Source organism: Crinia signifera, chromosome 8 (assembly GCF_055691185.1).
Source record: "Crinia signifera chromosome 8, ASM5569118v1, whole genome shotgun sequence".
Taxonomy (NCBI): Eukaryota; Metazoa; Chordata; class Amphibia; order Anura; family Myobatrachidae; genus Crinia; species Crinia signifera.
The window spans coordinates 73,881,942-73,906,926 of record NC_139224.1 but is presented as its reverse complement, the minus strand read 5'-3'; the positions used below and the strand labels follow the sequence as shown (position 1 = coordinate 73,906,926).

General features: G+C 39.6%; 4 non-coding genes and 50 pseudogenes across 4 annotated transcripts; all 54 read left to right on the top strand.

Annotated features, from left to right (window-relative positions):
- The first annotated feature begins 113 nt into the window (after positions 1-113).
- LOC146028398 (5S ribosomal RNA) lies at positions 114-232 on the top strand (annotated as a pseudogene).
- Positions 233-575: 343 nt separating this feature from the next.
- On the top strand, positions 576-694 carry LOC146028981 (5S ribosomal RNA; annotated as a pseudogene).
- A 345-nt stretch (positions 695-1,039) lies between these two features.
- LOC146028792 (5S ribosomal RNA) lies at positions 1,040-1,158 on the top strand (annotated as a pseudogene).
- Positions 1,159-1,503: 345 nt separating this feature from the next.
- On the top strand, positions 1,504-1,622 carry LOC146027830 (5S ribosomal RNA; annotated as a pseudogene).
- A 345-nt stretch (positions 1,623-1,967) lies between these two features.
- LOC146029330 (5S ribosomal RNA) lies at positions 1,968-2,086 on the top strand (annotated as a pseudogene).
- Positions 2,087-2,431: 345 nt separating this feature from the next.
- LOC146028397 (5S ribosomal RNA) lies at positions 2,432-2,550 on the top strand (annotated as a pseudogene).
- Positions 2,551-2,893: 343 nt separating this feature from the next.
- On the top strand, positions 2,894-3,012 carry LOC146028980 (5S ribosomal RNA; annotated as a pseudogene).
- A 345-nt stretch (positions 3,013-3,357) lies between these two features.
- Positions 3,358-3,476, top strand: LOC146028791 (5S ribosomal RNA; annotated as a pseudogene).
- A 345-nt stretch (positions 3,477-3,821) lies between these two features.
- On the top strand, positions 3,822-3,940 carry LOC146028189 (5S ribosomal RNA; annotated as a pseudogene).
- Positions 3,941-4,283: 343 nt separating this feature from the next.
- On the top strand, positions 4,284-4,402 carry LOC146028979 (5S ribosomal RNA; annotated as a pseudogene).
- Positions 4,403-4,747: 345 nt separating this feature from the next.
- LOC146029327 (5S ribosomal RNA) lies at positions 4,748-4,866 on the top strand (annotated as a pseudogene).
- A 345-nt stretch (positions 4,867-5,211) lies between these two features.
- LOC146028396 (5S ribosomal RNA) lies at positions 5,212-5,330 on the top strand (annotated as a pseudogene).
- A 343-nt stretch (positions 5,331-5,673) lies between these two features.
- LOC146028978 (5S ribosomal RNA) lies at positions 5,674-5,792 on the top strand (annotated as a pseudogene).
- Positions 5,793-6,137: 345 nt separating this feature from the next.
- LOC146028790 (5S ribosomal RNA) lies at positions 6,138-6,256 on the top strand (annotated as a pseudogene).
- Positions 6,257-6,601: 345 nt separating this feature from the next.
- LOC146028454 (5S ribosomal RNA) lies at positions 6,602-6,720 on the top strand (annotated as a pseudogene).
- Positions 6,721-7,065: 345 nt separating this feature from the next.
- On the top strand, positions 7,066-7,184 carry LOC146029326 (5S ribosomal RNA; annotated as a pseudogene).
- A 345-nt stretch (positions 7,185-7,529) lies between these two features.
- LOC146028395 (5S ribosomal RNA) lies at positions 7,530-7,648 on the top strand (annotated as a pseudogene).
- Positions 7,649-7,991: 343 nt separating this feature from the next.
- LOC146028977 (5S ribosomal RNA) lies at positions 7,992-8,110 on the top strand (annotated as a pseudogene).
- Positions 8,111-8,455: 345 nt separating this feature from the next.
- Positions 8,456-8,574, top strand: LOC146028789 (5S ribosomal RNA; annotated as a pseudogene).
- Positions 8,575-8,919: 345 nt separating this feature from the next.
- Positions 8,920-9,038, top strand: LOC146027773 (5S ribosomal RNA; annotated as a pseudogene).
- A 343-nt stretch (positions 9,039-9,381) lies between these two features.
- Positions 9,382-9,500, top strand: LOC146028976 (5S ribosomal RNA; annotated as a pseudogene).
- A 345-nt stretch (positions 9,501-9,845) lies between these two features.
- On the top strand, positions 9,846-9,964 carry LOC146029325 (5S ribosomal RNA; annotated as a pseudogene).
- Positions 9,965-10,307: 343 nt separating this feature from the next.
- On the top strand, positions 10,308-10,426 carry LOC146028975 (5S ribosomal RNA; annotated as a pseudogene).
- Positions 10,427-10,771: 345 nt separating this feature from the next.
- LOC146029142 (5S ribosomal RNA) lies at positions 10,772-10,890 on the top strand (annotated as a pseudogene).
- Positions 10,891-11,235: 345 nt separating this feature from the next.
- Positions 11,236-11,354, top strand: LOC146029364 (5S ribosomal RNA; annotated as a pseudogene).
- Positions 11,355-11,697: 343 nt separating this feature from the next.
- On the top strand, positions 11,698-11,816 carry LOC146028973 (5S ribosomal RNA; annotated as a pseudogene).
- A 345-nt stretch (positions 11,817-12,161) lies between these two features.
- Positions 12,162-12,280, top strand: LOC146028788 (5S ribosomal RNA; annotated as a pseudogene).
- Positions 12,281-12,625: 345 nt separating this feature from the next.
- LOC146035125 (5S ribosomal RNA) lies at positions 12,626-12,744 on the top strand. The gene has a single exon (XR_014460529.1). It is a non-coding gene; the product is annotated as a 5S ribosomal RNA (ribosomal RNA).
- Positions 12,745-13,087: 343 nt separating this feature from the next.
- On the top strand, positions 13,088-13,206 carry LOC146028949 (5S ribosomal RNA; annotated as a pseudogene).
- A 345-nt stretch (positions 13,207-13,551) lies between these two features.
- LOC146029302 (5S ribosomal RNA) lies at positions 13,552-13,670 on the top strand (annotated as a pseudogene).
- Positions 13,671-14,014: 344 nt separating this feature from the next.
- LOC146029123 (5S ribosomal RNA) lies at positions 14,015-14,133 on the top strand (annotated as a pseudogene).
- A 345-nt stretch (positions 14,134-14,478) lies between these two features.
- LOC146035124 (5S ribosomal RNA) lies at positions 14,479-14,597 on the top strand. Its single transcript, XR_014460528.1, has one exon. It is a non-coding gene; the product is annotated as a 5S ribosomal RNA (ribosomal RNA).
- Positions 14,598-14,940: 343 nt separating this feature from the next.
- On the top strand, positions 14,941-15,059 carry LOC146028270 (5S ribosomal RNA; annotated as a pseudogene).
- A 343-nt stretch (positions 15,060-15,402) lies between these two features.
- Positions 15,403-15,521, top strand: LOC146028204 (5S ribosomal RNA; annotated as a pseudogene).
- A 345-nt stretch (positions 15,522-15,866) lies between these two features.
- On the top strand, positions 15,867-15,985 carry LOC146029189 (5S ribosomal RNA; annotated as a pseudogene).
- A 347-nt stretch (positions 15,986-16,332) lies between these two features.
- Positions 16,333-16,451, top strand: LOC146027637 (5S ribosomal RNA). The gene has a single exon (XR_014455028.1). It is a non-coding gene; the product is annotated as a 5S ribosomal RNA (ribosomal RNA).
- Positions 16,452-16,796: 345 nt separating this feature from the next.
- Positions 16,797-16,915, top strand: LOC146029377 (5S ribosomal RNA; annotated as a pseudogene).
- Positions 16,916-17,260: 345 nt separating this feature from the next.
- Positions 17,261-17,379, top strand: LOC146029376 (5S ribosomal RNA; annotated as a pseudogene).
- A 345-nt stretch (positions 17,380-17,724) lies between these two features.
- LOC146028646 (5S ribosomal RNA) lies at positions 17,725-17,843 on the top strand (annotated as a pseudogene).
- Positions 17,844-18,188: 345 nt separating this feature from the next.
- LOC146029221 (5S ribosomal RNA) lies at positions 18,189-18,307 on the top strand (annotated as a pseudogene).
- A 345-nt stretch (positions 18,308-18,652) lies between these two features.
- Positions 18,653-18,771, top strand: LOC146032631 (5S ribosomal RNA). Its single transcript, XR_014458057.1, has one exon. It is a non-coding gene; the product is annotated as a 5S ribosomal RNA (ribosomal RNA).
- Positions 18,772-19,116: 345 nt separating this feature from the next.
- Positions 19,117-19,235, top strand: LOC146029324 (5S ribosomal RNA; annotated as a pseudogene).
- A 345-nt stretch (positions 19,236-19,580) lies between these two features.
- LOC146028394 (5S ribosomal RNA) lies at positions 19,581-19,699 on the top strand (annotated as a pseudogene).
- A 343-nt stretch (positions 19,700-20,042) lies between these two features.
- Positions 20,043-20,161, top strand: LOC146028972 (5S ribosomal RNA; annotated as a pseudogene).
- A 343-nt stretch (positions 20,162-20,504) lies between these two features.
- LOC146028269 (5S ribosomal RNA) lies at positions 20,505-20,623 on the top strand (annotated as a pseudogene).
- Positions 20,624-20,966: 343 nt separating this feature from the next.
- LOC146028202 (5S ribosomal RNA) lies at positions 20,967-21,085 on the top strand (annotated as a pseudogene).
- Positions 21,086-21,430: 345 nt separating this feature from the next.
- On the top strand, positions 21,431-21,549 carry LOC146029384 (5S ribosomal RNA; annotated as a pseudogene).
- Positions 21,550-21,894: 345 nt separating this feature from the next.
- On the top strand, positions 21,895-22,013 carry LOC146027829 (5S ribosomal RNA; annotated as a pseudogene).
- A 345-nt stretch (positions 22,014-22,358) lies between these two features.
- On the top strand, positions 22,359-22,477 carry LOC146029323 (5S ribosomal RNA; annotated as a pseudogene).
- Positions 22,478-22,822: 345 nt separating this feature from the next.
- Positions 22,823-22,941, top strand: LOC146028393 (5S ribosomal RNA; annotated as a pseudogene).
- A 343-nt stretch (positions 22,942-23,284) lies between these two features.
- Positions 23,285-23,403, top strand: LOC146028971 (5S ribosomal RNA; annotated as a pseudogene).
- Positions 23,404-23,748: 345 nt separating this feature from the next.
- Positions 23,749-23,867, top strand: LOC146029322 (5S ribosomal RNA; annotated as a pseudogene).
- A 345-nt stretch (positions 23,868-24,212) lies between these two features.
- On the top strand, positions 24,213-24,331 carry LOC146028391 (5S ribosomal RNA; annotated as a pseudogene).
- A 345-nt stretch (positions 24,332-24,676) lies between these two features.
- LOC146028787 (5S ribosomal RNA) lies at positions 24,677-24,795 on the top strand (annotated as a pseudogene).
- The last annotated feature ends 190 nt before the right edge of the window (positions 24,796-24,985 follow it).

Genomic DNA, 24,985 nt, shown 5'->3' with positions numbered 1-24,985 from the left:
TTTTTACATTACCTACACATGATTTTTTTCAGTAAGCCAATACACTTAGGAAACTTTTTTATTAGCTTACCTGGTGATAGAAGTAGAAGTGGGCAAAAAAGTGCCTGTATCTCACCTACAGCCATACCACATTAGATAGGCCCAATCTCGTCTGGTCTTGGAAGCTTAGCAGTGTTGGGCCTGGTTAGTACTTGGGTGGGAGACCACATGGGAACACCAGGTGCTGTAGGTTTTTTCACATTACTGACAAATTGTTTTTATTCTCTAGCTATTTAAATTGGAAACCTTTTCTTTTTATTGCCAGCACAGACATTTGGAAGAGGTCAAACAGACACAATAGCCATCACCTAAAGACTTACCACACTGTTTAGGCCCAATTCCAACTGCGTTTGGCAGCTAAACAGTGTTGAGCCTCTTTAGTAGTTTAATTTAAGACCCCCTGCTAATATAATGTCCTGTAGGTCTTTTTACATTACCTACACATGATTTTTTTCAGTAAGCCAATACACTTAGGAAACTTTTTTATTAGCTTACCTGGTGATAGAAGTAGAAGTGGGCAAAAGTGCCTGTATCTCACCTACAGCCATACCACATTAGATAGGCCCAATCTCGTCTGATCTTGGAAGCTTAGCAGTGTTGGGCCTGGTTAGTACTTGGGTCGGAGACCACATGGGAACACCAGGTGCTGTAGGTTTTTTCACATTACTGGCAAATTGTTTTTATTCTCTAGCTATTTAAATTGGAAACTTTTTCTTTTTATTGCCAGTACAGACATTTGGAAGAGGTCAAACAGACACAATAGCCATCACCTAACGACTTACCACACTGTTTAGGCCCAATTCCAACTGCTTTTGGCAGCTAAACAGTGTTGAGCATCTTTTGTAGTTTAATTTAAGACCCCCTGCTAATATCATGTCCTGTAGGTATTTTTACATTACCAACACATGATTTTTTTCAGTAAGCCAATACAGTTAGGAAACTTTTTTATTAGCTATCCTGGTGATAGAAGTAGAAGAGGGCAAAAAAGTGCCTGTATCTCACCTACAGCCATACCACATTGGATAGGCCCAATTTCGTCTGATCTTAGAAGCTAAGCAGTGTTGGGCTTGGTTAGTACTTGGGTGGGAGACCACATGGGAACACGAGGTGCTGTAGGTTTTTTCACATTACTGGCAAATTGTTTTTATTCTCTAGCTATTTAAATTGGAAACTTTTTCTTTTTATTGCCAGCACAGACATTTGGAAGAGGTCAAACAGACACAATAGCCATCACCTAAAGACTTACCACACTGTTTAGTCCCAATTCCAACTGCTTTTGGCAGCTAAACAGTGTTGAGCTTCTTTAGTAGTTTAATTTAAGACCCCCTGCTAATATCATGTTCTGTAGGACTTTTTACATTACCAACACATGATTTTTTTCAGTAAGCCAATACAGTTAGGAAACTTTTTTATTAGCTTACCTGCTGATAGGAGTAGAAGAGGGAAAAAAAGTGTCTGTATCTCACCTACAGCCATACCACATTGGATAGGCCCAATCTCGTCTGTTCTTGGAAGCAAAGCAGTGTTGGGCCTGGTTAGTACTTGGGTGGGAGACCACATGGGAACAACAGGTGCTGTAGGTTTTTTCACATTACTGACAAATTGTTTTTATTCTCTAGCTATTTAAATTGGAAACCTTTTCTTTTTATTGCCAGCACAGACATTTGGAAGAGGTCAAACAGACACAATAGCCATCACCTAACGACTTACCACACTGTTTAGGCCCAATTCCAACTGCTTTTGGCAGCTAAACAGTGTTGAGCATCTTTTGTAGTTTAATTTAAGACCCCCTGCTAATATCATGTCCTGTAGGTATTTTTACATTACCAACACATGATTTTTTTCAGTAAGCCAATACAGTTAGGAAACTTTTTTATTAGCTATCCTGGTGATAGAAGTAGAAGAGGGCAAAAAAGTGCCTGTATCTCACCTACAGCCATACCACATTGGATAGGCCCAATTTCGTCTGATCTTAGAAGCTAAGCAGTGTTGGGCTTGGTTAGTACTTGGGTGAGAGACCACATGGGAACACGAGGTGCTGTAGGTTTTTTCACATTACTGGCAAATTGTTTTTATTCTCTAGCTATTTAAATTGGAAACTTTTTCTTTTTATTGCCAGCACAGACATTTGGAAGAGGTCAAACAGACACAATAGCCATAACCTAACGACTTACCACACTGTTTAGGCCCAATTCCAACTGCGTTTGGCAGCTAAACAGTGTTGAGCCTCTTTAGTAGTTTAATTTAAGACCCCCTGCTAATATAATGTCCTGTAGGTCTTTTTACATTACCTACACATGATTTTTTTCAGTAAGCCAATACACTTAGGAAACTTTTTTATTAGCTTACCTGGTGATAGAAGTAGAAGTGGGCATAAAAGTGCCTGTATCTCACCTACAGCCATACCACATTAGATAGGCCCAATCTCGTCTGGTCTTGGAAGCTTAGCAGTGTTGGGCCTGGTTAGTACTTGGGTGGGAGACCACATGGGAACACCAGGTGCTGTAGGTTTTTTCACATTACTGACAAATTGTTTTTATTCTCTAGCTATTTAAATTGGAAACCTTTTCTTTTTATTGCCAGCACAGACATTTGGAAGAGGTCAAACAGACACAATAGCCATCACCTAAAGACTTACCACACTGTTTAGGCCCAATTCCAACTGCGTTTGGCAGATAAACAGTGTTGAGCCTCTTTAGTAGTTTAATTTAAGACCCCCTGCTAATATAATGTCCTGTAGGTCATTTTACATTACCTACACATGATTTTTTTCAGTAAGCCAATACACTTAGGAAACTTTTTTATTAGCTTACCTGGTGATAGAAGTAGAAGTGGGCAAAAGTGCCTGTATCTCACCTACAGCCATACCACATTAGATAGGCCCAATCTCGTCTGATCTTGGAAGCTTAGCAGTGTTGGGCCTGGTTAGTACTTGGGTCGGAGACCACATGGGAACACCAGGTGCTGTAGGTTTTTTTAAATTACTGGCAAATTGTTTTTATTCTCTAGCTATTTAAATTGGAAACTTTTTCTTTTTATTGCCAGTACAGACATTTGGAAGAGGTCAAACAGACACAATAGCCATCACCTAACGACTTACCACACTGTTTAGGCCCAATTCCAACTGCTTTTTGCAGCTAAACAGTGTTGAGCATCTTTTGTAGTTTAATTTAAGACCCCCTGCTAATATCATGTCCTGTAGGTATTTTTACATTACCAACACATGATTTTTTTCAGTAAGCCAATACAGTTAGGAAACTTTTTTATTAGCTATCCTGGTGATAGAAGTAGAAGAGGGCAAAAAAGTGCCTGTATCTCACCTACAGCCATACCACATTGGATAGGCCCAATTTCGTCTGATCTTAGAAGCTAAGCAGTGTTGGGCTTGGTTAGTACTTGGGTGGGAGACCACATGGGAACACGAGGTGCTGTAGGTTTTTTCACATTACTGGCAAATTGTTTTTATTCTCTAGCTATTTAAATTGGAAACTTTTTCTTTTTATTGCCAGCACAAACATTTGGAAGAGGTCAAACAGACACAATAGCCATCACCTAAAGACTTACCACACTGTTTAGTCCCAATTCCAACTGCTTTTGGCAGCTAAACAGTGTTGAGCCTCTTTAGTAGTTTAATTTAAGACCCCCTGCTAATATCATGTTCTGTAGGACTTTTTACATTACCAACACATGATTTTTTTCAGTAAGCCAATACAGTTAGGAAACTTTTTTATTAGCTTACCTGCTGATAGGAGTAGAAGAGGGCAAAAAAGTGCCTGTATCTCACCTACAGCCATACCACATTGGATAGGCCCAATCTCGTCTGTTCTTGGAAGCTAAGCAGTGTTGGGCCTAGTTAGTACTTGGGTGGGAGACCACATGGGAACAACAGGTGCTGTAGGTTTTTTCACATTACTGACAAATTGTTTTTATTCTCTAGCTATTTAAATTGGAAACCTTTTCTTTTTATTGCCAGCACAGATATTTGGAAGAGGTCAAACAGACACAATAGCCATCACCTAAAGACTTACCACACTGTTTAGGCCCAATTCCAACTGCGTTTGGCAGCTAAACAGTGTTGAGCCTCTTTAGTAGTTTAATTTAAGACCCCCTGCTAATATAATGTCCTGTAGGTCTTTTTACATTACCTACACATAATTTTTTTCAGTAAGCCAATACACTTAGGAAACTTTTTTATTAGCTTACCTGGTGATAGAAGTAGAAGTGGGCAAAAGTGCCTGTATCTCACCTACAGCCATACCACATTAGATAGGCCCAATCTCGTCTGATCTTGGAAGCTTAGCAGTGTTGGGCCTGGTTAGTACTTGGGTCGGAGACCACATGGGAACACCAGGTGCTGTAGGTTTTTTCACATTACTGGCAAATTGTTTTTATTCTCTAGCTATTTAAATTGGAAACTTTTTCTTTTTATTGCCAGTACAGACATTTGGAAGAGGTCAAACAGACACAATAGCCATCACCTAACGACTTACCACACTGTTTAGGCCCAATTCCAACTGCTTTTGGCAGCTAAACAGTGTTGAGCATCTTTTGTAGTTTAATTTAAGACCCCCTGCTAATATCATGTCCTGTAGGTATTTTTACATTACCAACACATGATTTTTTTCAGTAAGCCAATACAGTTAGGAAACTTTTTTATTAGCTATCCTGGTGATAGAAGTAGAAGAGGGCAAAAAAGTGCCTGTATTTCACCTACAGCCATACCACATTGGATAGGCCCAATTTCGTCTGATCTTAGAAGCTAAGCAGTGTTGGGCTTGGTTAGTACTTGGGTGAGAGACCACATGGGAACACGAGGTGCTGTAGGTTTTTTCACATTACTGGCAAATTGTTTTTATTCTCTAGCTATTTAAATTGGAAACTTTTTCTTTTTATTGCCAGCACAGACATTTGGAAGAGGTCAAACAGACACAATAGCCATCACCTAACGACTTACCACACTGTTTAGGCCCAATTCCAACTGCGTTCGGCAGCTAAACAGTGTTGAGCCTCTTTAGTAGTTTAATTTAAGACCCCCTGCTAATATAATGTCCTGTAGGTCTTTTTACATTACCTACACATGATTTTTTTCAGTAAGCCAATACACTTAGGAAACTTTTTTATTAGCTTACCTGGTGATAGAAGTAGAAGTGGGCAAAAAAGTGCCTGTATCTCACCTACAGCCATACCACATTAGATAGGCCCAATCTCGTCTGGTCTTGGAAGCTTAGCAGTGTTGGGCCTGGTTAGTACTTGGGTGGGAGACCACATGGGAACACCAGGTGCTGTAGGTTTTTTCACATTACTGACAAATTGTTTTTATTCTCTAGCTATTTAAATTGGAAACCTTTTCTTTTTATTGCCAGCACAGACATTTGGAAGAGGTCAAACAGACACAATAGCCATCACCTAAAGACTTTCCACACTGTTTAGGCCCAATTCCAACTGCGTTTGGCAGCTAAACAGTGTTGAGCCTCTTTAGTAGTTTAATTTAAGACCCCCTGCTAATATAATGTCCTGTAGGTCTTTTTACATTACCTACACATGATTTTTTTCAGTAAGCCAATACACTTAGGAAACTTTTTTATTAGCTTACCTGGTGATAGAAGTAGAAGTGGGCAAAAGTGCCTGTATCTCACCTACAGCCATACCACATTAGATAGGCCCAATCTCGTCTGATCTTGGAAGCTTAGCAGTGTTGGGCCTGGTTAGTACTTGGGTCGGAGACCACATGGGAACACCAGGTGCTGTAGGTTTTTTCACATTACTGGCAAATTGTTTTTATTCTCTAGCTATTTAAATTGGAAACTTTTTCTTTTTATTGCCAGTACAGACATTTGGAAGAGGTCAAACAGACACAATAGCCATCACCTAACGACTTACCACACTGTTTAGGCCCAATTCCAACTGCTTTTGGCAGCTAAACAGTGTTGAGCATCTTTTGTAGTTTAATTTAAGACCCCCTGCTAATATCATGTCCTGTAGGTATTTTTACATTACCAACACATGATTTTTTTCAGTAAGCCAATACAGTTAGGAAACTTTTTTATTAGCTATCCTGGTGATAGAAGTAGAAGAGGGCAAAAAAGTGCCTGTATCTCACCTACAGCCATACCACATTGGATAGGCCCAATTTCGTCTGATCTTAGAAGCTAAGCAGTGTTGGGCTTGGTTAGTACTTGGGTGGGAGACCACATGGGAACACGAGGTGCTGTAGGTTTTTTCACATTACTGGCAAATTGTTTTTATTCTCTAGCTATTTAAATTGGAAACTTTTTCTTTTTATTGCCAGCACAGACATTTGGAAGAGGTCAAACAGACACAATAGCCATCACCTAAAGACTTACCACACTGTTTAGTCCCAATTCCAACTGCTTTTGGCAGCTAAACAGTGTTGAGCTTCTTTAGTAGTTTAATTTAAGACCCCCTGCTAATATCATGTTCTGTAGGACTTTTTACATTACCAACACATGATTTTTTTCAGTAAGCCAATACAGTTAGGAAACTTTTTTATTAGCTTACCTGCTGATAGGAGTAGAAGAGGGAAAAAAAGTGTCTGTATCTCACCTACAGCCATACCACATTGGATAGGCCCAATCTCGTCTGTTCTTGGAAGCAAAGCAGTGTTGGGCCTGGTTAGTACTTGGGTGGGAGACTACATGGGAACAACAGGTGCTGTAGGTTTTTTCACATTACTGACAAATTGTTTTTATTCTCTAGCTATTTAAATTGGAAACCTTTTCTTTTTATTGCCAGCACAGACATTTGGAAGAGGTCAAACAGACACAATAGCCATCACCTAACGACTTACCACACTGTTTAGGCCCAATTCCAACTGCTTTTGGCAGCTAAACAGTGTTGAGCATCTTTTGTAGTTTAATTTAAGACCCCCTGCTAATATCATGTCCTGTAGGTATTTTTACATTACCAACACATGATTTTTTTCAGTAAGCCAATACAGTTAGGAAACTTTTTTATTAGCTATCCTGGTGATAGAAGTAGAAGAGGGCAAAAAAGTGCCTGTATCTCACCTACAGCCATACCACATTGGATAGGCCCAATTTCGTCTGATCTTAGAAGCTAAGCAGTGTTGGGCTTGGTTAGTACTTGGGTGAGAGACCACATGGGAACACGAGGTGCTGTAGGTTTTTTCACATTACTGGCAAATTGTTTTTATTCTCTAGCTATTTAAATTGGAAACTTTTTCTTTTTATTGCCAGCACAGACATTTGGAAGAGGTCAAACAGACACAATAGCCATAACCTAACGACTTACCACACTGTTTAGGCCCAATTCCAACTGCGTTTGGCAGCTAAACAGTGTTGAGCCTCTTTAGTAGTTTAATTTAAGACCCCCTGCTAATATAATGTCCTGTAGGTCTTTTTACATTACCTACACATGATTTTTTTCAGTAAGCCAATACACTTAGGAAACTTTTTTATTAGCTTACCTGGTGATAGAAGTAGAAGTGGGCATAAAAGTGCCTGTATCTCACCTACAGCCATACCACATTAGATAGGCCCAATCTCGTCTGGTCTTGGAAGCTTAGCAGTGTTGGGCCTGGTTAGTACTTGGGTGGGAGACCACATGGGAACACCAGGTGCTGTAGGTTTTTTCACATTACTGACAAATTGTTTTTATTCTCTAGCTATTTAAATTGGAAACCTTTTCTTTTTATTGCCAGCACAGACATTTGGAAGAGGTCAAACAGACACAATAGCCATCACCTAAAGACTTACCACACTGTTTAGGCCCAATTCCAACTGCGTTTGGCAGCTAAACAGTGTTGAGCCTCTTTAGTAGTTTAATTTAAGACCCCCTGCTAATATAATGTCCTGTAGGTCATTTTACATTACCTACACATGATTTTTTTCAGTAAGCCAATACACTTAGGAAACTTTTTTATTAGCTTACCTGGTGATAGAAGTAGAAGTGGGCAAAAGTGCCTGTATCTCACCTACAGCCATACCACATTAGATAGGCCCAATCTCGTCTGATCTTGGAAGCTTAGCAGTGTTGGGCCTGGTTAGTACTTGGGTCGGAGACCACATGGGAACACCAGGTGCTGTAGGTTTTTTTAAATTACTGGCAAATTGTTTTTATTCTCTAGCTATTTAAATTGGAAACTTTTTCTTTTTATTGCCAGTACAGACATTTGGAAGAGGTCAAACAGACACAATAGCCATCACCTAACGACTTACCACACTGTTTAGGCCCAATTCCAACTGCTTTTTGCAGCTAAACAGTGTTGAGCATCTTTTGTAGTTTAATTTAAGACCCCCTGCTAATATCATGTCCTGTAGGTATTTTTACATTACCAACACATGATTTTTTTCAGTAAGCCAATACAGTTAGGAAACTTTTTTATTAGCTATCCTGGTGATAGAAGTAGAAGAGGGCAAAAAAGTGCCTGTATCTCACCTACAGCCATACCACATTGGATAGGCCCAATTTCGTCTGATCTTAGAAGCTAAGCAGTGTTGGGCTTGGTTAGTACTTGGGTGGGAGACCACATGGGAACACGAGGTGCTGTAGGTTTTTTCACATTACTGGCAAATTGTTTTAATTCTCTAGCTATTTAAATTGGAAACTTTTTCTTTTTATTGCCATCACAAACATTTGGAAGAGGTCAAACAGACACAATAGCCATCACCTAAAGACTTACCACACTGTTTAGTCCCAATTCCAACTGCTTTTGGCAGCTAAACAGTGTTGAGCCTCTTTAGTAGTTTAATTTAAGACCCCCTGCTAATATCATGTTCTGTAGGACTTTTTACATTACCAACACATGATTTTTTTCAGTAAGCCAATACAGTTAGGAAACTTTTTTATTAGCTTACCTGCTGATAGGAGTAGAAGAGGGCAAAAAAGTGCCTGTATCTCACCTACAGCCATACCACATTGGATAGGCCCAAACTCGTCTGTTCTTGGAAGCTAAGCAGTGTTGGGCCTAGTTAGTACTTGGGTGGGAGACCACATGGGAACAACAGGTGCTGTAGGTTTTTTCACATTACTGACAAATTGTTTTTATTCTCTAGCTATTTAAATTGGAAACCTTTTCTTTTTATTGCCAGCACAGATATTTGGAAGAGGTCAAACAGACACAATAGCCATCACCTAAAGACTTACCACACTGTTTAGGCCCAATTCCAACTGCGTTTGGCAGCTAAACAGTGTTGAGCCTCTTTAGTAGTTTAATTTAAGACCCCCTGCTAATATAATGTCCTGTAGGTCTTTTTACATTACCTACACATAATTTTTTTCAGTAAGCCAATACACTTAGGAAACTTTTTTATTAGCTTACCTGGTGATAGAAGTAGAAGTGGGCAAAAGTGCCTGTATCTCACCTACAGCCATACCACATTAGATAGGCCCAATCTCGTCTGATCTTGGAAGCTTAGCAGTGTTGGGCCTGGTTAGTACTTGGGTCGGAGACCACATGGGAACACCAGGTGCTGTAGGTTTTTTCACATTACTGGCAAATTGTTTTTATTCTCTAGCTATTTAAATTGGAAACTTTTTCTTTTTATTGCCAGTACAGACATTTGGAAGAGGTCAAACAGACACAATAGCCATCACCTAACGACTTACCACACTGTTTAGGCCCAATTCCAACTGCTTTTGGCAGCTAAACAGTGTTGAGCATCTTTTGTAGTTTAATTTAAGACCCCCTGCTAATATCATGTCCTGTAGGTATTTTTACATTACCAACACATGATTTTTTTCAGTAAGCCAATACAGTTAGGAAACTTTTTTATTAGCTATCCTGGTGATAGAAGTAGAAGAGGGCAAAAAAGTGCCTGTATCTCACCTACAGCCATACCACATTGGATAGGCCCAATTTCGTCTGATCTTAGAAGCTAAGCAGTGTTGGGCTTGGTTAGTACTTGGGTGAGAGACCACATGGGAACACGAGGTGCTGTAGGTTTTTTCACATTACTGGCAAATTGTTTTTATTCTCTAGCTATTTAAATTGGAAACTTTTTCTTTTTATTGCCAGCACAGACATTTGGAAGAGGTCAAACAGACACAATAGCCATCACCTAACGACTTACCACACTGTTTAGGCCCAATTCCAACTGCGTTCGGCAGCTAAACAGTGTTGAGCCTCTTTAGTAGTTTAATTTAAGACCCCCTGCTAATATAATGTCCTGTAGGTCTTTTTACATTACCTACACATGATTTTTTTCAGTAAGCCAATACACTTAGGAAACTTTTTTATTAGCTTACCTGGTGATAGAAGTAGAAGTGGGCAAAAGTGCCTGTATCTCACCTACAGCCATACCACATTAGATAGGCCCAATCTCGTCTGATCTTGGAAGCTTAGCAGTGTTGGGCCTGGTTAGTACTTGGGTCGGAGACCACATGGGAACACCAGGTGCTGTAGGTTTTTTCACATTACTGGTAAATTGTTTTTATTCTCTAGCTATTTAAATTGGAAACTTTTTCTTTTTATTGCCAGTACAGACATTTGGAAGAGGTCAAACAGACACAATAGCCATCACCTAACGACTTACCACACTGTTTAGGCCCAATTCCAACTGCTTTTGGCAGCTAAACAGTGTTGAGCATCTTTTGTAGTTTAATTTAAGACCCCCTGCTAATATCATGTCCTGTAGGTATTTTTACATTACCAACACATGATTTTTTTCAGTAAGCCAATACAGTTAGGAAACTTTTTTATTAGCTATCCTGGTGATAGAAGTAGAAGAGGGCAAAAAAGTGCCTGTATCTCACCTACAGCCATACCACATTGGATAGGCCCAATTTCGTCTGATCTTAGAAGCTAAGCAGTGTTGGTCTTGGTTAGTACTTGGGTGGGAGACCACATGGGAACACGAGGTGCTGTAGGTTTTTTCACATTACTGGCAAATTGTTTTTATTCTCTAGCTATTTAAATTGGAAACTTTTTCTTTTTATTGCCAGCACAGACATTTGGAAGAGGTCAAACAGACACAATAGCCATCACCTAAAGACTTACCACACTGTTAAGTCCCAATTCCAACTGCTTTTGGCAGCTAAACAGTGTTGAGCCTCTTTAGTAGTTTAATTTAAGACCCCCTGCTAATATCATGTTCTGTAGGACTTTTTACATTACCAACACATGATTTTTTTCAGTAAGCCAATACAGTTAGGAAACTTTTTTATTAGCTATCCTGGTGATAGAAGTAGAAGAGGGCAAAAAAGTGCCTGTATCTCACCTACAGCCATACCACATTGGATAGGCCCAATTTCGTCTGATCTTAGAAGCTAAGCAGTGTTGGGCTTGGTTAGTACTTGGGTGAGAGACCACATGGGAACACGTGGTGCTGTAGGTTTTTTCACATTACTGGCAAATTGTTTTTATTCTCTAGCTATTTAAATTGGAAACTTTTTCTTTTTATTGCCAGCACAGACATTTGGAAGAGGTCAAACAGACACAATAGCCATAACCTAACGACTTACCACACTGTTTAGGCCCAATTCCAACTGCGTTTGGCAGCTAAACAGTGTTGAGCCTCTTTAGTAGTTTAATTTAAGACCCCCTGCTAATATAATGTCCTGTAGGTCATTTTACATTACCTACACATGATTTTTTTCAGTAAGCCAATACACTTAGGAAACTTTTTTATTAGCTTACCTGGTGATAGAAGTAGAAGTGGGCAAAAGTGCCTGTATCTCACCTACAGCCATACCACATTAGATAGGCCCAATCTCGTCTGATCTTGGAAGCTTAGCAGTGTTGGGCCTGGTTAGTACTTGGGTCGGAGACCACATGGGAACACCAGGTGCTGTAGGTTTTTTTACATTACTGGCAAATTGTTTTTATTCTCTAGCTATTTAAATTGGAAACTTTTTCTTTTTATTGCCAGTACAGACATTTGGAAGAGGTCAAACAGACACAATAGCCATCACCTAACGACTTACCACACTGTTTAGGCCCAATTCCATTTGCTTTTGGCAGCTAAACAGTGTTGAGCATCTTTTGTAGTTTAATTTAAGACCCCCTGCTAATATCATGTCCAGTAGGTATTTTTACATTACCAACACATGATTTTTTTCAGTAAGCCAATACAGTTAGGAAACTTTTTTATTAGCTATCCTGGTGATAGAAGTAGAAGAGGGCAAAAAAGTGCCTGTATCTCACCTACAGCCATACCACATTGGATAGGCCCAATTTCGTCTGATCTTAGAAGCTAAGCAGTGTTGGGCTTGGTTAGTACTTGGGTGGGAGACCACATGGGAACACGAGGTGCTGTAGGTTTTTTCACATTACTGGCAAATTGTTTTTATTCTCTAGCTATTTAAATTGGAAACTTTTTCTTTTTATTGCCAGCACAAACATTTGGAAGAGGTCAAACAGACACAATAGCCATCACCTAAAGACTTACCACACTGTTTAGTCCCAATTCCAACTGCTTTTGGCAGCTAAACAGTGTTGAGCCTCTTTAGTAGTTTAATTTAAGACCCCCTGCTAATATCATGTTCTGTAGGACTTTTTACATTACCAACACATGATTTTTTTCAGTAAGCCAATACAGTTAGGAAACTTTTTTATTAGCTTACCTGCTGATAGGAGTAGAAGAGGGCAAAAAAGTGCCTGTATCTCACCTACAGCCATACCACATTGGATAGGCCCAATCTCGTCTGTTCTTGGAAGCTAAGCAGTGTTGGGCCTGGTTAGTACTTGGGTGGGAGACCACATGGGAACAACAGGTGCTGTAGGTTTTTTCACATTACTGACAAATTGTTTTTATTCTCTAGCTATTTAAATTGGAAACCTTTTCTTTTTATTGCCAGCACAGTCATTTGGAAGAGGTCAAACAGACACAATAGCCATCACCTAAAGACTTTCCACACTGTTTAGGCCCAATTCCAACTGCGTTTGGCAGCTAAACAGTGTTGAGCCTCTTTAGTAGTTTAATTTAAGACCCCCTGCTAATATAATGTCCTGTAGGTCTTTTTACATTACCTACACATGATTTTTTTCAGTAAGCCAATACACTTAGGAAACTTTTTTATTAGCTTACCTGGTGATAGAAGTAGAAGTGGGCAAAAGTGCCTGTATCTTACCTACAGCCATACCACATTAGATAGGCCCAATCTCGTCTGATCTTGGAAGCTTAGCAGTGTTGGGCCTGGTTAGTACTTGGGTGGGAGACCACATGGGAACACCAGCTGCTGTAGGTTTTTTCACATTACTGGCAAATTGTTTTTATTCTCTAGCTATTTAAATTGGAAACTTTTTCTTTTTATTGCCAGTACAGACATTTGGAAGAGGTCAAACAGACACAATAGCCATCACCTAACGACTTACCACACTGTTTAGGCCCAATTCCAACTGCTTTTGGCAGCTAAACAGTGTTGAGCATCTTTTGTATTTTAATTTAAGACCCCCTGCTAATATCATGTCCTGTAGGTATTTTTACATTACCAACACATGATTTTTTTCAGTAAGCCAATACAGTTAGGAAACTTTTTTATTAGCTATCCTGGTGATAGAAGTAGAAGAGGGCAAAAAAGTGCCTGTATCTCACCTACAGCCATACCACATTGGATAGGCCCAATTTCGTCTGATCTTAGAAGCTAAGCAGTGTTGGGCTTGGTTAGTACTTGGGTGGGAGACCACATGGGAACACGAGGTTCTGTAGGTTTTTTCACATTACTGGCAAATTGTTTTTATTCTCTAGCTATTTAAATTGGAAACTTTTTCTTTTTATTGCCAGCACAGACATTTGGAAGAGGTCAAACAGACACAATAGCCATCACCTAAAGACTTACCACACTGTTTAGTCCCAATTCCAACTGCTTTTGGCAGCTAAACAGTGTTGAGCCTCTTTAGTAGTTTAATTTAAGACCCCCTGCTAATATAATGTCCTGTAGGTCTTTTTACATTACCAACACATGATTTTTTTTCAGTAAGCCAATACACTTAATAAACTTTTTTATTAGCTTACCTGGTGATAGAAGTAGAAGTGGGCAAAAGTGCCTGTATCTCACCTACAGCCATACCACATTAGATAGGCCCAATCTCGTCTGATTTTGGAAGCTTAGCAGTGTTGGGCCTGGTTAGTACTTGGGTGGGAGACCACATGGGAACATCAGGTGCTGTTGGTTTTTTCACATTACTGGCAAATTGTTTTTATTCTCTAGCTATTTAAATTGGAAACTTTTTCTTTTTATTGCCAGCACAGACATTTGGAAGAGGTCAAACAGACACAATAGCCATCACCTAAAGACTTACCACACTGTTTAGTCCCAATTCCAACTGCTTTTGGCAGCTAAACAGTGTTGAGCCTCTTTAGTAGTTTAATTTAAGACCCCCTGCTAATAGCATGTTCTGTAGGACTTTTTACATTACCAACACATGATTTTTTTCAGTAAGCCAATACAGTTAGGAAACTTTTTTATTAGCTTACCTGCTGATAGGAGTAGAAGAGGGCAAAAAAGTGCCTGTATCTCACCTACAGCCATACCACATTGGATAGGCCCAATCTCGTCTGTTCTTGGAAGCTAAGCAGTGTTGGGCCTGGTTAGTACTTGGGTGGGAGACCACATGGGAACAACAGGTGCTGTAGGTTTTTTCACATTACTGACAAATTGTTTTTATTCTCTAGCTATTTAAATTGGAAACCTTTTCATTTTATTGCCAGCACAGACATTTGGAAGAGGTCAAACAGACACAATAGCCATCACCTAAAGACTTTCCACACTGTTTAGGCCCAATTCCAACTGCGTTTGGCAGCTAAACAGTGTTGAGCCTCTTTAGTAGTTTAATTTAAGACCCCCTGCTAATATCATGTCCTGTAGGTCTTTTTACATTACCTACACATGATTTTTTTCAGTAAGCCAATACACTTAGGAAACTTTTTTATTAGCTTACCTGGTGATAGAAGTAGAAGTGGGCAAAAGTGCCTGTATCTCACCTACAGCCATACCACATTAGATAGGCCCAATCTCGTCTGATCTTGGAAGGTTAGCAGTGTTGGGCCTGGTTAGTACTTGGGTGGGAGACCACATGGGAACACCAGGTGCTGTAGGTTTTTTCACATTACTGGCAAATTGTTTTTATTCTCTAGCTATTTAAATTGGAAACTTTTTCTTTTTATTGCCAGTACAGACATTTGGAAGAGGTCAAACAGACACAATAGCCATCACCTAACGACTTACCACACTGTTTAGGCCCAATTCCAACTGCTTTTGGCAGCTAAACAGTGTTGAGCATCTTTTGTATTTTAATTTAAGACCCCCTGCTAATATAATGTCCTGTAGGTCTTTTTACATTACCTACACATGATTTTTTTCAGTAAGCCAATACACTTAATAAACTTTTTTATTAGCTTACCTGGTGATAGAAGTAGAAGTGGGCAAAAGTGCCTGTATCTCACCTACAGCCATACCACATTAGATAGGCCCAATCTCGTCTGATCTTGGAAGCTTAGCAGTGTTGGGCCTGGTTAGTACTTGGGTGGGAGACCACATGGGAACATCAGGTGCTGTAGGTTTTTTCACATTACTGGCAAATTGTTTTTATTCTCTAGCTATTTAAATTGGAAACCTTTTCTTTTTATTGCCAGCACAGACATTTGGAAGAGGTCAAACAGACACAATAGCCATCACCTAAAGACTTACCACACTGTTTAGGCCCAATTCCAACTGCGTTTGGCAGCTAAACAGTGTTGAGCCTCTTTAGTAGTTTAATTTAAGACCCCCTGCTAATATCATGTCCTGTAGGTATTTTTACATTACCAACACATGATTTTTTTCAGTAAGCCAATACAGTTAGGAAACTTTTTTATTAGCTATCCTGGTGATAGAAGTAGAAGAGGGCAAAAAAGTGCCTGTATCTCACCTACAGCCATACCATATTGGATAGGCCCAATTACGTCTGATCTTAGAAGCTAAGCAGTGTTGAGCTTGGTTAGTACTTGGGTGGGAGACCACATGGGAACACCAGGTGCTGTAGGTTTTTTCACATTACTGGCAAATTGTTTTTATTCTCTAGCTATTTAAATTGAAAACTTTTTCTTTTTATTGCCAGCACAGACATTTGGAAGAGGTCAAACAGACACAGTAGCCATCACCTAAAGACTTACCACACTGTTTAGTCCCAATTCCAACTGCTTTTGGCAGCTAAACAGTGTTGAGCCTCTTTAGTAGTGTAATTTAAGACCCCCTGCTAATATAATGTCCTGTAGGACTTTTTACATTACCAACACATGATTTTTTTTTCAGTAAGCCAATACAGTTAGGAAACTTTTTTATTAGCTTACCTGCTGATAGGAGTAGAAGAGGGCAAAAAAGTGCCTGTATCTCACCTACAGCCATACCACATTGGATAGGCCCAATCTCGTCTGGTCTTGGAAGCTTAGCAGTGTTGGGCCTGGTTAGTACTTGGGTGGGAGACCACATGGGAACACCAGGTGCTGTAGGTTTTTTCACATTACTGGCAAATTGTTTTTATTCTCTAGCTATTTAAATTGGAAACTTTTTCTTTTTATTACCAGTACAGACATTTGGAAGAGGTCAAACAGACACAATAGCCATCACCTAACGACTTACCACACTGTGTAGGCCCAATTCCAACTGCGTTTGGCAGCTAAACAGTGTTGAGCCTCTTTAGTAGTTTAATTTAAGACCCCCTGCTAATATAATGTCCTATAGGTCTTTTTACATTACCTACACATGATTTTTTTCAGTAAGCCAATACACTTAGGAAACTTTTTTATTAGCTTACCTGGTGATAGAAGTAGAAGTGGGCAAAAAAGTGCCTGTATCTCACCTACAGCTATAACACATTGGATAGGCCCAATCTTGTCTGATCTTAGAAGCTAAGCAGTGTTGGGCTTGGTTAGTACTTGGGTGGGAGACCACATGGGAACATCAGGTGCTGTAGGTTTTTTCACATTACTGGCAAATTGTTTTTATTCTCTAGCTATTTAAATTGGAAACTTTTTCTTTTTATTACCAGTACAGACATTTGGAAGAGGTCAAACAGACACAATAGCCATCACCTAACGACTTACCACACTGTGTAGGCCCAATTCCAACTGCGTTTGGCAGCTAAACAGTGTTGAGCCTCTTTAGTAGTTTAATTTAAGACCCCCTGCTAATATAATGTCCTATAGGTCTTTTTACATTACCTACACATGATTTTTTTCAGTAAGCCAATACACTTAGGAAACTTTTTTATTAGCTTACCTGGTGATAGAAGTAGAAGTGGGCAAAAAAGTGCCTGTATCTCACCTACAGCTATAACACATTGGATAGGCCCAATCTTGTCTGATCTTAGAAGCTAAGCAGTGTTGGGCTTGGTTAGTACTTGGGTGGGAGACCACATGGGAACATCAGGTGCTGTAGGTTTTTTCACATTACTGGCAAATTGTTTTTATTCTCTAGCTTTTTAAATTGGAAACTTTTTCTTTTTATTGCCAGCACAGACATTTGGAAGAGGTCAAACAGACACAATAGCCATCACCTAAAGACTTACCACACTGTTTAGTCCCAATTCCAACTGCTTTTGGCAGCTAAACAGTGTGGAGCCTCTTTAGTAGTTTAATTTAAGACCCCCTGCTAATATCCTGTTCTGTAGGACTTTTTACATTACCAACACAAGATTTTTTTCAGTAAGCCAATACAGTTAGGAAACTTTTTTATTAGCTATCCTGGTGATAGAAGTAGAAGAGGGCAAAAAAGTGCCTGTATCTCACCTACAGCCATACCACATTGGATAGGCCCAATTTCGTCTGATCTTAGAAGCTAAGCAGTGTTGGGCTTGGTTAGTACTTGGATGGGAGACCACATGGGAACACGAGGTGCTGTAGGTTTTTTCACATTACTGGCAAATTGTTTTTATTCTCTAGCTATTTAAATTGGAAACTTTTTCTTTTTATTGCCAGCACAGACATTTGGAAAAGGTGAAACAGACACAATAGCCATCACCTAAAGAGTTACCACACTGTTTAGGCCCAATTCCAACTGCTTTTGGCAGCTAAACAGTGTTGAGCCTCTTTAGTAGTTTAATGTAAGACCCCCTGCTAATATAATGTCCTGTAGGTCTTTTTACATTACCTACACATGATTTTTTTCAGTAAGCCAATACACTTGGGAAACTTTTTTATTAGCTTACCTGGTGATAGAAGTAGAAGTGGGCAAAAAAGTGCCTGTATCTCACCTACAGCCATACCACATTGGATAGGCCCAATTTTGTCTGATCTTAGAAGCTAAGCAGTGTTGGGCTTGGTTAGTACTTGGGTGGGAGACCACATGGGAACACGAGGTGCTGTAGGTTTTTTCACATTACTGGCAAATTGTTTTTATTCTCTAGCTATTTAAATTGGAAACTATTTCTTTTTATTGCCAGCACAGACATTTGGAAGAGGTCAAACAGACACAATAGCCATCACCTAAAGACTTACCACACTGTTTAGTCCCAATTCCAACTGCTTTTGGCAGCTAAACAGTGTTGAGCCTCTTTAGTTGTTTAATTTAAGACCCCCTGCTAATATCATGTCCTGTAGGACTTTTTACATTACCAACACATGATTTTTTTCAGTAAGCCAATACAGTTAGGAAACTTTTTTATTAGCTTACCTGCTGATAGGAGTAGAAGAGGGCAAAAAAGTGCCTGTATCTCACCTACAGCCATACCACATTGGATAGTCCCAATCTCGTCTGATCTTGGAAGCTAAGCAGTGTTGGGCCTGGTTAGTACTTGGGTGGGAGACCACATGGGAACACCAGGTGCTGTAGGTTTTTTCACATTACTGGCAAATTGTTTTTATTCTCTAGCTATTTAAATTGGAAACTTTTTCTTTTTATTGCCAGCACAGACATTTGGAAAAGGTCAAACAGACACAATAGCCATCACCTAAAGAGTTACCACACTGTTTAGGCCCAATTCCAACTGCTTTTGGCAGCTAAACAGTGTTGAGCCTCTTTAGTAGTTTAATGTAAGACCCCCTGCTAATATCATGTCCTGTAGGACTTTTTACATTACCAACACATGATTTTTTTCAGTAAGCCAATACAGTTAGGAAACTTTTTTATTAGCTTACCTGGTGATAGAAGTAGAAGAGGGCAAAAAAGTGCCTGTATCTCACCTACAGCCATACCACATTGGATAGGCCCAATTTCGTCTGATCTTAGAAGCTAAGCAGTGTTGGGCTTGGTTAGTACTTGGGTGAGAGACCACATGGGAACACGAGGTGCTGTAGGTTTTTTCACATTACTGGCAAATTGTTTTTATTCTCTAGCTATTTAAATTGGAAACTTTTTCTTTTTATTGCCAGCACAGACATTTGGAAGAGGTCAAACAGACACAATAGCCATCACCTAACGACTTACCACACTGTTTAGGCCCAATTCCAACTGCGTTTGGCAGCTAAACAGTGTTGAGCCTCTTTAGTAGTTTAATTTAAGACCCCCTGCTAATATAATGTCCTGTAGGTCTTTTTACATTACCTACACATGATTTTTTTCAGTAAGCCAATACACTTAGGAAACTTTTTTATTAGCTTACCTGGTGATAGAAGTAGAAGTGGGCAAAAAAGTGCCTGTATCTCACCTACAGCCATACCACATTAGATAGGCCCAATCTCGTCTGGTCTTGGAAGCTTAGCAGTGTTGGGCCTGGTTAGTACTTGGGTGGGAGACCACATGGGAACACCAGGTGCTGTAGGTTTTTTCACATTACTGACAAATTGTTTTTATTCTCTAGCTATTTAAATTGGAAACCTTTTCTTTTTATTGCCAGCACAGACATTTGGAAGAGGTCAAACAGACACAATAGCCATCACCTAAAGACTTACCACACTGTTTAGGCCCAATTCCAACTGCGTTTGGCAGCTAAACAGTGTTGAGCCTCTTTAGTAGTTTAATTTAAGACCCCCTGCTAATATAATGTCCTGTAGGTCTTTTTACATTACCTACACATGATTTTTTTCAGTAAGCCAATACACTTAGGAAACTTTTTTATTAGCTTACCTGGTGATAGAAGTAGAAGTGGGCAAAAGTGCCTGTATCTCACCTACAGCCATACCACATTAGATAGGCCCAATCTCGTCTGATCTTGGAAGCTTAGCAGTGTTGGGCCTGGTTAGTACTTGGGTCGGAGACCACATGGGAACACCAGGTGCTGTAGGTTTTTTCACATTACTGGCAAATTGTTTTTATTCTCTAGCTATTTAAATTGGAAACTTTTTCTTTTTATTGCCAGTACAGACATTTGGAAGAGGTCAAACAGACACAATAGCCATCACCTAAAGACTTTCCACACTGTTTAGGCCCAATTCCAACTGCGTTTGGCAGCTAAACAGTGTTGAGCCTCTTTAGTAGTTTAATTTAAGACCCCCTGCTAATATCATGTCCTGTAGGTCTTTTTACATTACCTACACATGATTTTTTTCAGTAAGCCAATACACTTAGGAAACTTTTTTATTAGCTTACCTGGTGATAGAAGTAGAAGTGGGCAAAAGTGCCTGTATCTCACCTACAGCCATACCACATTAGATAGGCCCAATCTCGTCTGATCTTGGAAGGTTAGCAGTGTTGGGCCTGGTTAGTACTTGGGTGGGAGACCACATGGGAACACCAGGTGCTGTAGGTTTTTTCACATTACTGGCAAATTGTTTTTATTCTCTAGCTATTTAAATTGGAAACTTTTTCTTTTTATTGCCAGTACAGACATTTGGAAGAGGTCAAACAGACACAATAGCCATCACCTAACGACTTACCACACTGTTTAGGCCCAATTCCAACTGCTTTTGGCAGCTAAACAGTGTTGAGCATCTTTTGTATTTTAATTTAAGACCCCCTGCTAATATAATGTCCTGTAGGTCTTTTTACATTACCTACACATGATTTTTTTCAGTAAGCCAATACACTTAATAAACTTTTTTATTAGCTTACCTGGTGATAGAAGTAGAAGTGGGCAAAAGTGCCTGTATCTCACCTACAGCCATACCACATTAGATAGGCCCAATCTCGTCTGATCTTGGAAGCTTAGCAGTGTTGGGCCTGGTTAGTACTTGGGTGGGAGACCACATGGGAACATCAGGTGCTGTAGGTTTTTTCACATTACTGGCAAATTGTTTTTATTCTCTAGCTATTTAAATTGGAAACCTTTTCTTTTTATTGCCAGCACAGACATTTGGAAGAGGTCAAACAGACACAATAGCCATCACCTAAAGACTTACCACACTGTTTAGGCCCAATTCCAACTGCGTTTGGCAGCTAAACAGTGTTGAGCCTCTTTAGTAGTTTAATTTAAGACCCCCTGCTAATATCATGTCCTGTAGGTATTTTTACATTACCAACACATGATTTTTTTCAGTAAGCCAATACAGTTAGGAAACTTTTTTATTAGCTATCCTGGTGATAGAAGTAGAAGAGGGCAAAAAAGTGCCTGTATCTCACCTACAGCCATACCACATTGGATAGGCCCAATTTCGTCTGATCTTAGAAGCTAAGCAGTGTTGGGCTTGGTTAGTACTTGGGTGGGAGACCACATGGTAACACGAGGTGCTGTAGGTTTTTTCACATTACTGGCAAATTGTTTTTATTCTCTAGCTATTTAAATTGGAAACTTTTTCTTTTTATTGCCAGCACAGACATTTGGAAGAGGTCAAACAGACACAATAGCCATCACCTAAAGACTTACCACACTGTTTAGTCCCAATTCCAACTGCTTTTGGCAGCTAAACAGTGTTGAGCTTCTTTAGTAGTTTAATTTAAGACCCCCTGCTAATATCATGTTCTGTAGGACTTTTTACATTACCAACACATGATTTTTTTCAGTAAGCCAATACAGTTAGGAAACTTTTTTATTAGCTTACCTGCTGATAGGAGTAGAAGAGGGAAAAAAAGTGTCTGTATCTCACCTACAGCCATACCACATTGGATAGGCCCAATCTCGTCTGTTCTTGGAAGCAAAGCAGTGTTGGGCCTGGTTAGTACTTGGGTGGGAGACCACATGGGAACAACAGGTGCTGTAGGTTTTTTCACATTACTGACAAATTGTTTTTATTCTCTAGCTATTTAAATTGGAAACCTTTTCTTTTTATTGCCAGCACAGACATTTGGAAGAGGTCAAACAGACACAATAGCCATCACCTAACGACTTACCACACTGTTTAGGCCCAATTCCAACTGCTTTTGGCAGCTAAACAGTGTTGAGCATCTTTTGTAGTTTAATTTAAGACCCCCTGCTAATATCATGTCCTGTAGGTATTTTTACATTACCAACACATGATTTTTTTCAGTAAGCCAATACAGTTAGGAAACTTTTTTATTAGCTATCCTGGTGATAGAAGTAGAAGAGGGCAAAAAAGTGCCTGTATCTCACCTACAGCCATACCACATTGGATAGGCCCAATTTCGTCTGATCTTAGAAGCTAAGCAGTGTTGGGCTTGGTTAGTACTTGGGTGAGAGACCACATGGGAACACGAGGTGCTGTAGGTTTTTTCACATTACTGGCAAATTGTTTTTATTCTCTAGCTATTTAAATTGGAAACTTTTTCTTTTTATTGCCAGCACAGACATTTGGAAGAGGTCAAACAGACACAATAGCCATAACCTAACGACTTACCACACTGTTTAGGCCCAATTCCAACTGCGTTTGGCAGCTAAACAGTGTTGAGCCTCTTTAGTAGTTTAATTTAAGACCCCCTGCTAATATAATGTCCTGTAGGTCTTTTTACATTACCTACACATGATTTTTTTCAGTAAGCCAATACACTTAGGAAACTTTTTTATTAGCTTACCTGGTGATAGAAGTAGAAGTGGGCATAAAAGTGCCTGTATCTCACCTACAGCCATACCACATTAGATAGGCCCAATCTCGTCTGGTCTTGGAAGCTTAGCAGTGTTGGGCCTGGTTAGTACTTGGGTGGGAGACCACATGGGAACACCAGGTGCTGTAGGTTTTTTCACATTACTGACAAATTGTTTTTATTCTCTAGCTATTTAAATTGGAAACCTTTTCTTTTTATTGCCAGCACAGACATTTGGAAGAGGTCAAACAGACACAATAGCCATCACCTAAAGACTTACCACACTGTTTAGGCCCAATTCCAACTGCGTTTGGCAGCTAAACAGTGTTGAGCCTCTTTAGTAGTTTAATTTAAGACCCCCTGCTAATATAATGTCCTGTAGGTCATTTTACATTACCTACACATGATTTTTTTCAGTAAGCCAATACACTTAGGAAACTTTTTTATTAGCTTACCTGGTGATAGAAGTAGAAGTGGGCAAAAGTGACTGTATCTCACCTACAGCCATACCACATTAGATAGGCCCAATCTCGTCTGATCTTGGAAGCTTAGCAGTGTTGGGCCTGGTTAGTACTTGGGTCGGAGACCACATGGGAACACCAGGTGCTGTAGGTTTTTTCACATTACTGGCAAATTGTTTTTATTCTCTAGCTATTTAAATTGGAAACTTTTTCTTTTTATTGCCAGTACAGACATTTGGAAGAGGTCAAACAGACACAATAGCCATCACCTAACGACTTACCACACTGTTTAGGCCCAATTCCAACTGCTTTTGGCAGCTAAACAGTGTTGAGCATCTTTTGTAGTTTAATTTAAGACCCCCTGCTAATATCATGTCCTGTAGGTATTTTTACATTACCAACACATGATTTTTTTCAGTAAGCCAATACAGTTAGGAAACTTTTTTATTAGCTATCCTGGTGATAGAAGTAGAAGAGGGCAAAAAAGTGCCTGTATCTCACCTACAGCCATACCACATTGGATAGGCCCAATTTCGTCTGATCTTAGAAGCTAAGCAGTGTTGGGCTTGGTTAGTACTTGGGTGAGAGACCACATGGGAACACGAGGTGCTGTAGGTTTTTTCACATTACTGGCAAATTGTTTTTATTCTCTAGCTATTTAAATTGGAAACTTTTTCTTTTTATTGCCAGCACAGACATTTGGAAGAGGTCAAACAGACACAATAGCCATCCCCTAACGACTTACCACACTGTTTAGGCCCAATTCCAACTGCGTTTGGCAGCTAAACAGTGTTGAGCCTCTTTAGTAGTTTAATTTAAGACCCCCTGCTAATATAATGTCCTGTAGGTCTTTTTACATTACCTACACATGATTTTTTTCAGTAAGCCAATACACTTAGGAAACTTTTTTATTAGCTTACCTGGTGATAGAAGTAGAAGTGGGCAAAAAAGTGCCTGTATCTCACCTACAGCCATACCACATTAGATAGGCCCAATCTCGTCTGGTCTTGGAAGCTTAGCAGTGTTGGGCCTGGTTAGTACTTGGGTGGGAGACCACATGGGAACACCAGGTGCTGTAGGTTTTTTCACATTACTGACAAATTGTTTTTATTCTCTAGCTATTTAAATTGGAAACCTTTTCTTTTTATTGCCAGCACAGACATTTGGAAGAGGTCAAACAGACACAATAGCCATCACCTAAAGACTTACCACACTGTTTAGGCCCAATTCCAACTGCGTTTGGCAGCTAAACAGTGTTGAGCCTCTTTAGTAGTTTAATTTAAGACCCCCTGCTAATATAATGTCCTGTAGGTCTTTTTACATTACCTACACATGATTTTTTTCAGTAAGCCAATACACTTAGGAAACTTTTTTATTAGCTATCCTGGTGATAGAAGTAGAAGAGGGCAAAAAAGTGCCTGTATCTCACCTACAGCCATACCACATTGGATAGGCCCAATTTCGTCTGATCTTAGAAGCTAAGCAGTGTTGGGCTTGGTTAGTACTTGGGTGGGAGACCACATGGGAACACGAGGTGCTGTAGGTTTTTTCACATTACTGGCAAATTGTTTTTATTCCCTAGCTATTTAAATTGGAAACTTTTTCTTTTTATTGCCAGCACAGACATTTGGAAGAGGTCAAACAGACACAATAGCCATCACCTAAAGACTTACCACACTGTTTAGTCCCAATTCCAACTGCTTTTGGCAGCTAAACAGTGTTGAGCCTCTTTAGTA